The 14618-nt window shown below is 41.0% G+C and overlaps 1 protein-coding gene across 1 annotated transcript in view; it reads left to right on the top strand.

The window, feature by feature from the left end:
• The window catches only part of PRICKLE2 (prickle planar cell polarity protein 2), a 331761-nt gene that overhangs the window by 24919 nt on the left and 292224 nt on the right, over positions 1-14618 (top strand). The window lies entirely within an intron of this gene.

Raw genomic sequence — 14618 nt, 5'->3', positions numbered from 1 at the left:
GGGAAAAACTCACTGTAAGACATCCAATTTAGACTATTATGAAAGATTATCTCTGAAAAATGTAGTGTTCATCTAAAAAATTTAAAGGCGTATTACCTTGACTTTAACTGAAATATCAGCAGTACTTTTTAATTAGATTTTTTTTAACTCCCAAATTTTTCAGGCTAGGATGGAAAAGGTCAAGATAGTTTCTGAAGAGAGATCCAAGTTTTAATTTTTCTAACTTTATAATCACGTTCTTTTTTTACTTCTCAATAGCTGACATTCTAAAAATAATCTTGTGTTGGCTTATAGGCTTCATATGTCTGGCCTAGGATGATTTTCTTTTTCTTGGAAGATATTATCACCGCATTTGGTTTCCAGTGATAATCTATGTGGAGTTACAAGAATTCCCCCAGCAAAACCTTGTGAGGGCAGCCAGGGCAGATGTTTAACATTTCGGCAACTTATCTCCTTGTTTATTTAGCATTTCTTAGCCTTTAAAGCTTCCCATAAATAGTCATGAAGTTATCACAGAGGACATCAGCTAAGATGAATTGATGTCATTCCCAAATGCAAGTCTAGTGCCAGGAGCTGGCTGGTGTTGCAGGAAAGGTGGTGGTGGGAGCGATCTTGCCTGCCCCTCCTCGTGGCCTAATAAACTGCACCATTAGTGGTTCTCTTGATGGCTAGCCCTGATGGACCTTTAATAAGCCTGTTGAATTTTTATTTCATCCTGGCGGGGTAGAGTATGAATTAGTAAACAGAAACCTGTATCCCCAAACTACAGAAGTCATTTGCCAGTTATATGGCTGCTTCTCATGGGGGTTGGGGGGTAAATAAGTGCCTCCAAAATACACCCCATAACACATGCACACACCTCAATGCTACCATCAGTTACAAGGAATTCAGAATAGAAAGACAGACCAGGCTCAATGGATAACTGAGCCGGTAACTGTCCCGATTACCTCCCTTGCTTTAACCGTAGAGGGTGACTGTTGTGAAATATGGCAGTTATGTTGCTTCTCATTGAAAGTCCTGCCTGTGGCACTGCATCAGCTCCAGGAAATGAGGATACTGGAGCTCTTGGTGGAAGATAAAGCATTAAAAAGGCCTTTGTGAGCATCTGCCCTTTTCTCCTGACCCCTTCCCCCCTCTTGTAGCCCGAACCAGGACGCTACGGGCTTGAACCTGTGAGCCAATCCTTCAGACTCAGTGGCTGACTTGAAATTGTGGAATTGAAAGAAAGGAAAGGTTTCTGCATTGGGAGGCTGGATGATGCTGAATACCCGAAGCCAGGAAGAGGAAGAGAAGAGATTTGGGGAGAAAAGGAGGAGTTTCGGATAAGATGGGGTTGAGTGGCTGGGAGGACATTCTTTTTTTTTTTTTTTTTTTTATTTATGGCTGTGTTGGGTCTTCGTTTCTGTGCGAGGGCTTTCTCTAGTTGCGGCAAGTGGGGGCCACTCTTCATTGCGGTGCGCGGGCCTCTCACTTTTCGCGGCCTCTCTTGTTGCGGAGCACAGGCTCCAGACGCGCAGGCTCAGTAGTTGTGGCTCACGGGCTCAGTAGCTCCGCGGCATGTGGGATCTTCCCAGACCAGGGCTCGAACCCGTGTCCCCTGCATTGGCAGGCAGATTCTCAACCACTGCGCCACCAGGGAAGCCCTGGGAGGACATTCTGATGGAGATGTTCCGGAGGCTTCTCCTAGATTCAGGCTTAAGAATATGGTTGGGGCTTCAGATAAAGGTATTATTAGTCATTCGTGTTTAGGTAGTTGAGGGTGGGTAGTTAAAACCTTGAAAGCAACATGACCAGGAGAAAGTATAGATGCTATTCTGTAAGGTAAGAAAAGTATGTTACTGGTAAAGAATTGCATGTGGCCGCAAGTAACATAGATCCTCTCCTCCCCAAAACAAAAGTTAGCTTCAATAAATGAGGAGTTTTTATTTTTAATATGTAATGAGGAATATTGAGTTTGGGTCTTCAGGGGTGGGATGCCAGCTCAGTGCTGTCACCTGAGACCCACGCTTCTCTCTTCCAGCTCATCCATCCTTAGCATATACTCTTGTCCTCCAGAGAACACAATAGCTTTTCTTGCTCACCCCACCCCCATATCGCCCCCCTGCACATTCAGTATATTTAGGGCAGGAAGAAAGGGGAGGGGAGAAGGGAAAGCATTGATTCAATTTACTTATCTTCCTTTCATGGAAGATCCATCCACTCATGACTTCTGTGCACATCTCTTTGGCCTGAATATGGTCCCATGACCATCCCTACCTACAAGAGGAGTTAGAAAATGTAGTAGTTGAACTAGATTCATTGCCATCTTGAGTATATTGATGTTCTGTTAGCAGGGCACTAAGACCAAGGAAAGATTAAATTAATGAACGAAACATTGAGCAAATATTTATTGAATGCCGACTGTGTGCAAAATATGTAAGAATTCTTCTTCAGGTGGCTTTCTTCTCTTTACAATCTTCTTCCAATTGGCTCATGTCCCACCCTGGGTAAAACTGTATGGTCAAGGACTGGTCTAGTGCTTGACTTCCATTATTGCATTTGGTCTTCACCTAAAACCCTCTGAGGCTGGTGCTGTTATGTCCATTTTACAGGTAAAGAAACTGAGGCACAGAGAGGTTAAGTCAATTGCCTGGTGTCACACAGCCAGTGATACTATTTTCAGTGCTCTCTACTACTTTTTTGGCCCCCTATACTCAACCTAGATCCTGCCTTCTGTGAAGTCCCTTACCTTTTGGTGCCCAGTTCTTTTATACCAGTTCATTTCATAAGTTAAAATAAATTCCTCCCTACTTAAGGTACTGCTTACCTTTTAAAAATTTACCTAGGATTTACATTTTTTACAAGAATTTACATTTTAATAGGGTCATTTTGTATGAGAAAGTGGCGGATCCAAAAGATGCATCCTCAAGAGTAGAAATTTCATCTGGGTGCAAGTGGGAAGCATTTGGGGGATGTGGGTAGGGGGATTCCAGTGGATAGAAAGCTGACCCTGTTGGCAAGATTGTGGCAGGTGTGTTCCTGTTGGACCAACTAATCCTTATGGGAAAGATGAGTGAAAGAGAAGGAAATAATTTAGATAAGTGTGGACATTTTGCCTGTCATTCTACTCGTGGTACCTAGCCCCAGTGTGAGCAGGAGAGGAAGGACGTGAGTCTCCTGGTTCTTGTTGGTTTCAGCTTCCCAGTGCCTCTGGTGGTGTGGGCTTTTTGCCATGTAGGTAGGACACTAGTGTTTAAAGATACTTTTTTTTTTTTGGCTGTGCCACGAAGCATGTGGGATCTTAGTTCCCTGACTAGGGTTTGAACCTGTCCCCCCTGCATTGGAAATGCAGAGTCTTAACCACTAGACTGCCAGGGAAGTCCCAAGATACATATTTTTAATGCACTATGGCCCTTTGGTGCAAGCTTGTGACTTTCTCTGGCGCTCAAATGAAGCAGCAGTGTCCTCTGTCAATACTAGGGGAAAGCTGGCTGGCTGAGATAAACCAGGAAAGATGGTTATCATTTTCCAAGACGGTACCTTTCTCAAATGTGTTGTGAAGAGTAGTTTCTCTACATCAGTGCTGCTCAACTTCGGCACTATTGACATTTTGGACTGAATAGTTCTTCTTTGTGTGGGGCTGCCTTCTGCATTATAGGCTATTTAGCAACATCCTGATGTCTACCTATTAGATGCTAGATGTGACAACCAAAAGTATCTTTGGACATTGCCACGTGTGCCCTGGGAGCAAATCACCCCCAGTCGAGAACCCCTGTTCTACTTGATCTGACCTTGTGTACTGACCTCAAAACCTAAGCCCTGCCGAAGATGTAACTCCAGTCCACATTTTTTTTCTAGCTTTATTGAGGTACATTTGATACATAATATTTCCTGTTCATGTTTATGAAACCCTTGTAAAGCTGCCAGAGATGGGATGTTTGGGGCTTAGAGAAATACCATGCCTTAACATTGGGTAGAGCCGATTAGAACCTACCTGTAACGTGCTGTTAAATCTTTTATCCATTAGATTTTGAGTGCCAACTACATGCAAGGCACTGAACCAAAGCCTGTGTACAGCAGGGCAAAGCATACATGTAGTTCCTGCCCTCATGAAGCTTCTGCTGTACCCCTTCATGCTTATGAAGCATCAAATTACAGATTTTATATGATTGCAGCAAGTTGTCTACAGGGAATGACAGGATGAGCTGACCAAGCTTCGGGGACTGAAGAGAGTGAGATATAGTCATTTAATCTGAAAGATAACCAAGTGATAGGAGGGGGCGGGGGGAGGAGTATCCTGGGCAGAGGGAACCACATATGCAGAGGCCCTGAGGCAGGAAGGAATGTAACACATTTGATGGACTGAAAACCAGGACAGTTGATGTGCAGAAAATAAGGCAGAGAATCAGAGAGATGAAGTGGAAGAATGCCTGGACCAGACCTTCTTGGGAATTTAGGATTTTATCTTAAGTATGGTGGGAAGCTGTTGAATGATTTTACACGGAGGAGTTAAGATTCGATTTGTGCTTTAAAAGATCAGTCTGTCTCTGTGTAGGTCCAGAAAGCACAGTTTTCTCTCCAGACCATAAGGGGTTGATTTTGTTCCATGCTGCACAACCCTGATGGAATCTTTTGAGGTTACCATGAGCGCTGGTGCCGGCACCCATCCTCCAATCACCCCAGTTTGGAAGCTTTTAAAACTTTAAATAAAAGAAGCCATTTCTGGTCGTTTTCTCCCTTTGTTGTCCTTCTTTAGACTGTGATTGAAGCTAGGCTCACGTATCTGAAAACCCCAGAGAAGAAAATGATTTCCATAGCAGCTGTAACCATGGGAAACCTTCAAAATAGCTCCCGTTCCTATATTCCACTCCACTCTATTTACTGGTTGGCTGGAAATGAGGGCTCGCATTTTGGTGTTCTTCTTTTTGTCAAAATCCATGTAGATGAGAGTCTTTCTTTCACTTCCACATACATCTTATCATAGCTTGAGAATCAAAGGATGGCCTATTGGGGGTGAGGGAGAAAAGATGAAGCCGCTAGGATACCTTCATTTGTTCACAAGCTAGAAGAACTCAAGTGGAATGTTGATTTAAGATGATGAGATCAGTTTCTCTTCCTCTTGCTTCTTTTCTCCCAGGAAACATGATAGGACCAAGTACATCTTCCCTGAGAGCTATCACAAGCAAACTTTTTTTTTTTTTTTCCCTTAGACTCTTGAAAGTGGTTTTCATCAGTTTCCCTTCCATTATATTCTCATGGGCTTTTGGTAACAAGCCATCTCTTTGTCACTTCAGAGAGGTGCTCAGAATTCTTCCAGAAACCCATGATTCCCGTTTGGAGAATTTCTTTCATAAAAATCAGGGCATGTTTTGGGCTGAATCTCTGGTCTGGTGCCTCTTTTTTTGGGTGGGTGGGCACAGGGTAGAAATGGGCGGGTCAGTGTTTCTCTTGATGAACTGATTTTAATGAAATGAAGGCATGACAGTGAATCAGAAGTTATTGCTGTAAAAGTTAATAAGGAGACTGGAACATATGAGTATAGTGTTTGCTTCTGGACTTTGGCCAGGCCACTGGGAGAGGCTCAGGAGGAAAGCTGAGAAAGGAAATACGAAGTTCAGGCAAGTTCGTTATGTGCATTCTCATTTCCAAAATGTTTGAAAACCATGTCGAGAAATGCATTGCATAAGTTAAACCAGCTGCCGGCAACTTTTATGCTCATAGCTTTCCTGGGTCACCACAGATAACAGGGCAACTTCTCCAAGTTCTCAGCATGTATGATAGAAAACAGGGGGGATTTCCTTTATGCAACATTCTTATCCTAACAGGGAGGCTTCCTTTTACCTCCGGAAGTCACTGTATAAAGAGAAATCATGACTATTGTTGGGCTGGACTTATCATCTGTTGTTGGACTTTGAGGTTTATGTTTTCAAACAAGGCACTCAGGACCTGGCAATCAGTCAGTCACAATCATGATGCAGGACTTTAAGAGATTTACCCTTGTTCAAGAGCTTGGCCTGGCCTGGCCTTCCAGAGTTTTCGCGTTGACATTCATGGGCCTTATTAGAGTACACTTGTAAAAATTAAATAAGATGATCTATGCAGCTGGCCTAGTATATGCTCCATAAATTTCAGTTCTCGTCTCTTATTAAACTTTTATAAGGGTGATCTTAAGAGAAGACAATTGGGTCTGTTTGACTGAATCACATCGAGGGTGGGCATATTGAGATATTGTCAACATGGAGCGAGTGGCCTGTCATCCAATCAGAGGCCTGGAATGGTGACAGTGCCTTGAGTCTCTTGCTTGAAGTCAAGACTGGCTAGTCTGAAAGCAATCTTTTTCTCAAAACAGTCTCTAGAGTGAAGAACTTGACAGCTCACCTTGCTAGCGTGCTCTGGCCTCTTTCAGGCTGCCAAGATTGGTTGGTTACCACCTAAGATGCTGGTGCCCATGCTTAAGAAACTTACTACCAAACGCTGCCCATTAACATGTTTTTCCTGTTAGAAAGTCATTAGGCATTAAATAGCAAGTGCAGTGCCTCTGTGTCCTTCAGAGTATGATTTGGCTCACTGAAAATTTTTTCAGTATGCATGCATCTTTCAAGAATACTTTGAGAAATTTCTAGATGCAAGCCTTTTTTCCTCAAAGACCCTATTGCTCAATTCTTTTTTTTTTTTTAATTTTATTTTTATGTTATTTATTTATTTATTTTTTGGCTGTGTTGGGTCTTCGTTTCTGTGCGAGGGCTTTCTCTAGTTATGGCGAGCGGGGGCCACTCTTCATCGCGGTGCGCGGGCCTCTCACTATCGCGGCCTCTCTTGTTGCAGAGCACAGGCTCCAGACGCGCAGGCTCAGTAGTTGTGGCTCACGGGCCTAGTTGCTCCGTGGCATGTGGGATCTTCCCAGACCAGGGCTCGAACCTGTGTTCCCTGCATTGGCAGGCAGATTCTCAACCACTGCGCCACCAGGGAAGCCCTGCTCAATTCTTGATAAACAAATTTTACTTACATAATCTCAGAGTAAACTACCTTTCGTTTCTTTGACTTGTAGAATCTTAGACCTAGGAAGCCTCTCTCGGAGGGTGCCTGGTATACCCAGTTGAGAAAACTGATTGACAGGGAGAGGAATTGACTCTTCTTAAGCCAGTGTGTTTGGTGGCAGAGCCAAGGCCAGAATCTGGGTCTAATGTGGTGGTTTCCAAAGTAAGGTCTATAAATACTGTGAAAATTTTAAAAATGGTTTTCTAGTATTTATCTAAAAATTACTAGTTATAAAACTTCTGTTTTGCAATGGATAATGCATAACTGATAATCATGTTAATTGCATAAGCGTGTGTTGCTTAACTTGTTTTTGCTCTCAAGCTAAGCCCTGATCTATGGAGATTGGCAGATGGGGGTGGGAGGGGTATGGGGGTAAGGAGGCTATATGAGACCTTCCTCCTTTTAAAGTCTCTCTTTAACAAAAACTGATTTTGTGTTAAAGACATCTAATTCTAGAAGATCAGAAGATCGGTGTTTTAAATCTCTTTGTGGATGTTATTTGGGGGAGGTTTTGAATTTAGACAACGGGGTGCACTTCCAGCACCTAAATTTGTGAGCAAATGCTAAAACTTGTGAAGCTCCCATTTCTCCCTCAGTATGAAAAAGTTCATAATATTTCTTTTGTGAAGTTCTTGCGAAGATTAAGTGATGTATAGTATACGGAAAGCCTTTAACACAGTGTTTGGCAATAGCTGAAAACTATGATTACCTTTAAGATCAGCAGCTGATTTCTACTTTTGGACTTGGTCCATGCTAACAAAGAAGGCCCCCTCAACTTCCCTGTAATATGAAAACGTTATTGAAAATGTCCGGCTTAATTATTTTCCCTTTTTTTTTTTTTGGCTGATCTCTTCGCCTGACTGAATCAAACTACTGTTACCAATAGGAAAAGATGTGTGTTAGTTGGGTGTTACCTTTTTTTCCCCTGAAGTCTCCAGTGACCATATTCAGATGAATCTTCTGATGTTAGGCTATTTATTTACCAGTGTCATGATAGACCCAGCATATCAACATATTTTGTTTCTAGCCCCTTCATTTATCCTTGGGAATCTGAGTCCCACAGCAGGGGCACAAATGTTCTATTTAAAACTACATGACAATGAAAATAACAAGAAATCTTGCAGGAACAGTGCAGAGATGCAAAAGAGCTCACCCTTCCTCACACATGGAACTAATTGTGACATTCATCCCAGGGCCCAGTTCCTGCACGAGGACGCCAGAGCCCATGCTGTAAAGATGTTTTGGAATCCCACCTCTGTCATTGCCCAGTTGGAGGGACTGCAGTATCAGCTTGGAACTATGCAAACATAATAAAGTTGAACATTCTTTTGGAAAGATGACCCATATGTTTAATGTATCGCAGTATGTGAACCGAAGTCGGGTTCGGTTACAAGCCGCATAAAAGCTTCACGTAGGTTGTTTGTCCTTTTTTTTTTTTTTCCCACTGTTTTCTCAGAATGTGGATTTACTAAGCTAGCTTCCCTGTATGGCGCACTGTTCTCCCACTCTGTGACCCAGAAAATGAGGAAGCTTCGAATCCCACATTCACTCCTCTAGGTTGTGGGATACAGTTTTGTGAGCATCACCTCCTCAGACCAAAAGGACCATTAATCGTAACATTGGAGCTTATAGAACTCTATGGTTTTCCACCCTCTTTGGAAACCCCATAAATCACATTTTCATTTTTGATTGGCTAGTCCTCAATAAATAGATCTTTTTTTTTTTTTTAAAGGTGTAGGCTTATTTATTTATTTATTTTTGGCTGTGTTGGGTCTTCGTGTCTGTGCAAGGGCTTTCTCTAGTTGCGGCAAGTGGGGGCCACTCTTCATCGCGGTGCGCGGGCCTCTCACTATCGCGGCCTCTCTTGTTGCGGAGCACAGGCTCCAGACGCGCAGGCTCAGTAGTTGTGGCTCACGGGCCTAGTTGCTCCGTGGCATGTGGGATCTTCCCAGACCAGGGCTCGAACCCGTGTCCCCTACATTGGCAGGCAGATTCTCAACCACTGCGCCACCAGGGAAGCCCAATAAATAGATCTTAATATAAGTTCCTGTGGTTTTTCATAAATAGTCTTCAGTAGTATTTAACTATTAAGTATTCGTTATTAAGTGAAGTTCAACTTAAGTGCCATTAAAACAAGAGTGCTCCGTGAAAACATCACTGTGCTTCTGTCCATGAATGAGAATAATTTATATTTGCATTGCTCTTTACAGTTTTTAAAAACCCTTTTGCATAGATTATCTCATGATACCAGCATCCTGGGATTATTTCATTGTTTCTGTTTTTTATGATCACCATTTTCAGGTGATGAAACCAAGACTCAGAAGGGTGAAGTGGCTTGTTCCACATAGCTGGTGGGTGACAGAGCCACGACGAGAATCCATTTCTTACTCTGACACTGGACCCTTGCCTCTGCCCCAAGTGGCCTCCGCATAGTCTTGTTGAAGTTTATACTGACCAAGGCATCAACATGGGAGATTCAGGCATTTTTTTCCAAGCACCTTCCATAGCCATGTACTGTATACATGACTTAATTAAACCTCTCTACAGTCCTCTGAAGTAAGTAGGAGATTTTACAGATGAGAAAACAGCCTCAGAGAGCTTAAGTGTCTGGCGCAAAGTCCAAAGTTAAGTTATAGAGTTCAGCTTTATTTCTGTAGCCTGTGCTCCAGGCTGCTTTTCTATAGAATGGTTAAAACTGTGGGCTCTGCGCTCTACTTGCTAAGGGTGGCAAGTCAGTAAACGATTTGGAACAGCTGCAAGTGAATTTGTTAAAGTTGGAGCTTCTATAAAGATAATCTGCAAATATTTGAAAAATACTCAGTCCATTGAAGTTAAGCGGCTAAAGTAGCAGAATGCGGTGACACATCTTGGTCCCAGATAATTTTTCTTTGCTTGAGCAGAAGAGTCCACTTTCTTTTAGAACCAGGGGAAAGGAAAGGGGTCCAGAACTTAGATAGGAAGCTGGGTGGAAGTGAGATTAAAAGCCGTACTGTGCCTCGTATTACCTCTTCCACTCAGCCCTAATGGCATAAGGTTATTCTTTTATACTGTAGGAAAATGCGAAATTTAGGTCCACTATCAGTTAGCTTATTGCCACAGTAATGATGTGTAACAAATAACCTCAGAATTTCAGTGGCATGCAACACTAAGCACTTTTTTTCCCTACCTGTGAGTTTTCTGGGTTTGCTGGAGTGGCTCTGCTCCTCCTGTCTTTCATCCTCTTCCTGGGCCCAGTGACCAGCTCTGGCCATTCTCTGCTCATGGCAAGGGCAGAGGTACAACAGAGCAAGCTGAAAAACACAAGCCCTCTTAAGGCTCAAGTCTGGAACTGGCACAGTGTCATTTCCACTCACTTGCCATTGACCAAAACAAGTCATGTGACTAAGTCAAAGGTGAGGAGTGGGGAAATACATTCCATGATGAGCAAAAGTGTGGATGCAGGGAGAGGTGAAAGTTGGGGCTGATATTTCAACTGACTACGGGTTGCAATAGAACATGTTTTGGAATTGCTCCTTTTAAGTCAGTGGCTTTACATTTTGGAATTTATGGGCCCTTTTTTGAACATAAGAAAATTTCTGAACATGCTGTCCAGGAGAATACCAATACACTCCTAATTTGGCTTTCAGTTTTCAGGAGATCTCTCAAGTTCAATCACAAGCTCCAAGTTCACATAAGTAAGTATAGGGAGGCATTGCCCTGGGTGGTGCCCTCTTTCCTCCAGGTAAAGAAGTGAGAGAGCTTGGTGCCTGCCCCTGCCGTTCTAACACCTTCTGTTCTGCTGGTCCCAGATGCTCAAATGTTCATAAATGCAAACACTGAGTATTACATAGGGTATTTTTTCAGTTTTTTCTATATTAAAATAGCTTTATCAATCTTTTTTGATTATGTAAATTTTCTCCAAAGCTAATGGGTGAACAAGTGTTGTTCTATGATAATATTTTCATTAATTCACAGAAAAAGGTGAAGAATGGGGGGGGTGACGTATATTAAACTAAATTCAATCAGTTTAAAGAATATTTCTCTTTTTTTCTGATGTTTCACTTTGGTTTTTTTGTCTGTTTTTGTTTTTTGAGGTGCTTGCTCAGTTAAGTTTCTTGTACTTGCAGCAAGGTGTTATTTTTTAAAGTTTTTATTGAAGTTTAGTTGATTTACAGTGTTGTGTTAGTTTCAGGTGTACAGCAAAATGATTCAGTTTTATATATATTCCTTTTCAGATTCTTTTCCCTTATAGGTTATTTCAAAATGTTGTGCATAGTTTCCTGTGCTATACAGTAGGACCTTATTGTTTATTTTATGTATAGTAGTGTGTATCTGTTAATCCCAAACTCCTAATTTATCCCTCCCCCACCTTTCCCCTTTCATAACCATAAATTTGTTTTCTATGCCTATGGGTCTATTTTTGTTTTGTATATAAGTTCATTTGTATCGTGTTTTTTTTAGATTCCACATGTAAGCAATGTCATATGATATTTGTCTTTCTCTATCTGGCTTGCTTCACTTAGTATGATAATCTCTAGTTCCATCCGTGCTGCTGCAAATGGCATTATTTCATTCTTTATTATGACTGAGTAATATTCCATTGTGCAATATATGTATACCACACCTTCTTTATCCACTCATCTGTTGATGGACATTTTAGGTTGTCTTGGCTGTTGTAAATAGTGCTGCAATGAACATTGGGGTGCATGTATCTTTTCAAATTATGGTTTTCTTCAGACTTATGCCCAGGAGTGGGATTGCAGGATCATATGGTAACTCTGTTTTTAGTTTTTTAAGGAAACTCTGTACTGTTCTCCATGTGGCTGTACCAATTTACATTTCCACAAACAGTGTAAGAGGGCTCTCTTTTCTCCATACCCTCTCCAGCATTTATTATTTGTAGACTTTTTTTTTTTTTTTTTGCGCCGAATCATGTGGCATGCGGGATCTTAGTTCCCTGACCAGGGATCAAACCCACACCCCCTGCAGTGGAAGTATGGAGTCTTAACCACTGGACCACCAGGGAAGTCCCTATTATTTGTAGATTTTTGATAATGGCCACTCTGACAGATGTGAGGTGATACCTCATTGTAGTTTTGATTTGCATTTCTCTACTAATTAGTGATGTTAAGCATCTTTTCCTGTGCCTTTGGCCCTCTGTGTATGTCTTCTTTGGGCAAATGTCTATTTAGATCTTCTGCCCATTTTTTGATTGGGTTGTTTGTTTTTCTTATGTTGAGCTGTATGAGCTGTTTGTATATTTTGGAGATTAATCCCATGTTAGTTGCAATTTTTGCAAATATTTTTCTCCCAATTCGTAGGCTGTCTTTTTGTTTATGGTTTCTTTTGCTGTGCAAAAACTTTTAAGTTTATTAGGTACCATTTGTTTATTTTTATTTCCATTACTCTAGGAGATGGATCCAAAAATATGTTGTTGCGATTTATGTCAAAGAGTGTTCTGCCTATGTTTTCCTCTAGGGGTTTTATAGTATCCGGTCTTAAATTTAGATCTTTAATCCATTTTGAGTTTATTTTTGTGTGTGGTGTTCGTGAGTATTCTAATTTCATTCATTTACATGTAGCTGTCCAGTTTTCCCAGCATCACTTATTGAAGAGACTGTCTTTTCTCCATTGTATATTCTTGCCTCCTTTGTTGTAGATTAATCGACCATAGGTACGTGGGTTTATTTCTGGGCTTTCTGTCATGCTCCATTGATCTATATTTCTGTTTTTGTGCTAGTACCATATGTTTTGATTACTATCGCTTTGTAGTATCATCTGAAGTCAGGGAGCCTCATTCTTCCAGCTCCGTTTTTCTTTCTCAAGATTGCTTCGGCTATTCGGTGTCTCTTGTGTTTCCATACAAATTTTTAAATTTTTTATTATAGTTCTGTGAAAAATGCCATTGTTAAGTTGATAGGGATTGCATTGAATCTGTAGATTGCCTTGGGTAGTGTAGTCATTTTGACAGTATTGATTCTTCTAATCCAAGAACATGGTATATCTCGCCATCTGTTTGTGTCATCTTCGATTTCTTTTATCAGTGTCTTATAGTTTCTGGAGTACACGTCTTTTTCCTCCTTGGGTAGGTTTATTCCTAGGTATTTTATTCTTTTTGATGAGATGATAAATGGGATTGTTTTCTTAATTTCTCTTTCTGATCTTTCATTGTTAGTGTATAGGAATGCAAGAGTTTTCTGTGTATTAATTTTGTATCCTGCAACTTTACCAAATTCTTTGATGAGCTCTAGTAGTTTTCTGGTAGCACCCTTAGGATTTTCTATGTATAGTATCATGTCATCTGCAAACAGTGATGGTTTTACTTTTTCTGTTCCAATTTGGTTTCCTTTTACTACTTTTTCTTCTGATTGCCGTGGCTAGGACTTCTAAAACTACGTTGAATAAAAGTGGTGAGAGTGAACATGCTTGTCTTGTTCCTGGTCTTAGAGGAAATGCTTTCAGCTTCTCACCACTGAGTATGATGTTAGCTGTGGGTTTGTCATATATGGCCTTTATTATGTTGAGGTGTGTTCCCTCTATGTCCACTTTTTGGAAAGTTTTTATCATAAATGGATGTTGAATTTTATCAAAAACTTTTTTTGCATCTATTGAGATCATATGGGTTTTATTCTTCAATTTGTTAATGTGGGTATCACACTGATTGATTTGCGTATATTGAAAAATCCTTGCATCCATGGGATACATCCCACTTGATAATGGTCTGTGATCCTTTTAATGTATTGTTTTGCTGGTATTTTGTTGAGGATTTTGCATCTATGTTCATCAGTAATATTGACCTCTAATTTTCTTTTTTTGTGGTATCTTTGGTTTTGGTATCAGGGTGATGGTGGCCTCATAGAATGAGATCGGAAGTGTTCTGTTCTCTGCAATTTTTGGAATAGTTTGAGAAGGATAGGTGTTATCTCTTTTTCAAAAGTTTAGTAGAATTCTTGCCTCTTCGATTTTCAGATTTGTTTTAAATGATTCCTCTTTTAAGGAAGTCATGGTGATATTAAACACAGGTATCCCCTGCTCCATGATAGTTCTCTGTATGCCACTTTGCTTTTATGAAAGACCTACATTAGTACCTGTTTTCACTAACTGAAAGAAATCCAAAGATTTTTTTTGCATTTACGAAAAAGAAAATTGCTTCTTCACCTTACACCATTTCAGCTTGTGAAAGATTTCATAGGAAAACTCTACTCTCAGATAGCTGAGGAAACCTGTAGTAGTATTTATAAATGTCTTTAAACCCTGTGTAGTTCCCCAGAATTATTTTGGGTATTTTTTTCTGGCCTGTGAAATCTCAGACTCTGAGAAAGAGTGATGTGGACCAACTGCCCATCTGAAGCTGGAATCTTGAGATTTCTCCCCGTCCCTAAGGACTCATCCAGACTCTGTTGGATTACCTCCAGAGTTGGAAAGTCACCATCATTGTCAGCTATGACCACTGGATCATCCTTCCTTATGTCAGTGTAAAATCCTTTTCCCGGTCATGATAGGAGACATCCAATCAGCACAGTGATCTTGAGTTTCCAAGCATTTTAAGTATAGAAAGAGGAACAGACTTACCTTCCATCTGCCTATCGCTGATTCCTTAAACTCACTAATCTGGAATTTTG

The sequence above is a fragment of the Balaenoptera ricei genome, chromosome 11 (assembly GCF_028023285.1).
Source record: "Balaenoptera ricei isolate mBalRic1 chromosome 11, mBalRic1.hap2, whole genome shotgun sequence".
In the NCBI taxonomy this organism is placed as follows: domain Eukaryota; kingdom Metazoa; phylum Chordata; class Mammalia; order Artiodactyla; family Balaenopteridae; genus Balaenoptera; species Balaenoptera ricei.
Note: the sequence above shows the minus strand (reverse complement) of the source record. Positions and strands in the feature narration are given on the sequence as shown.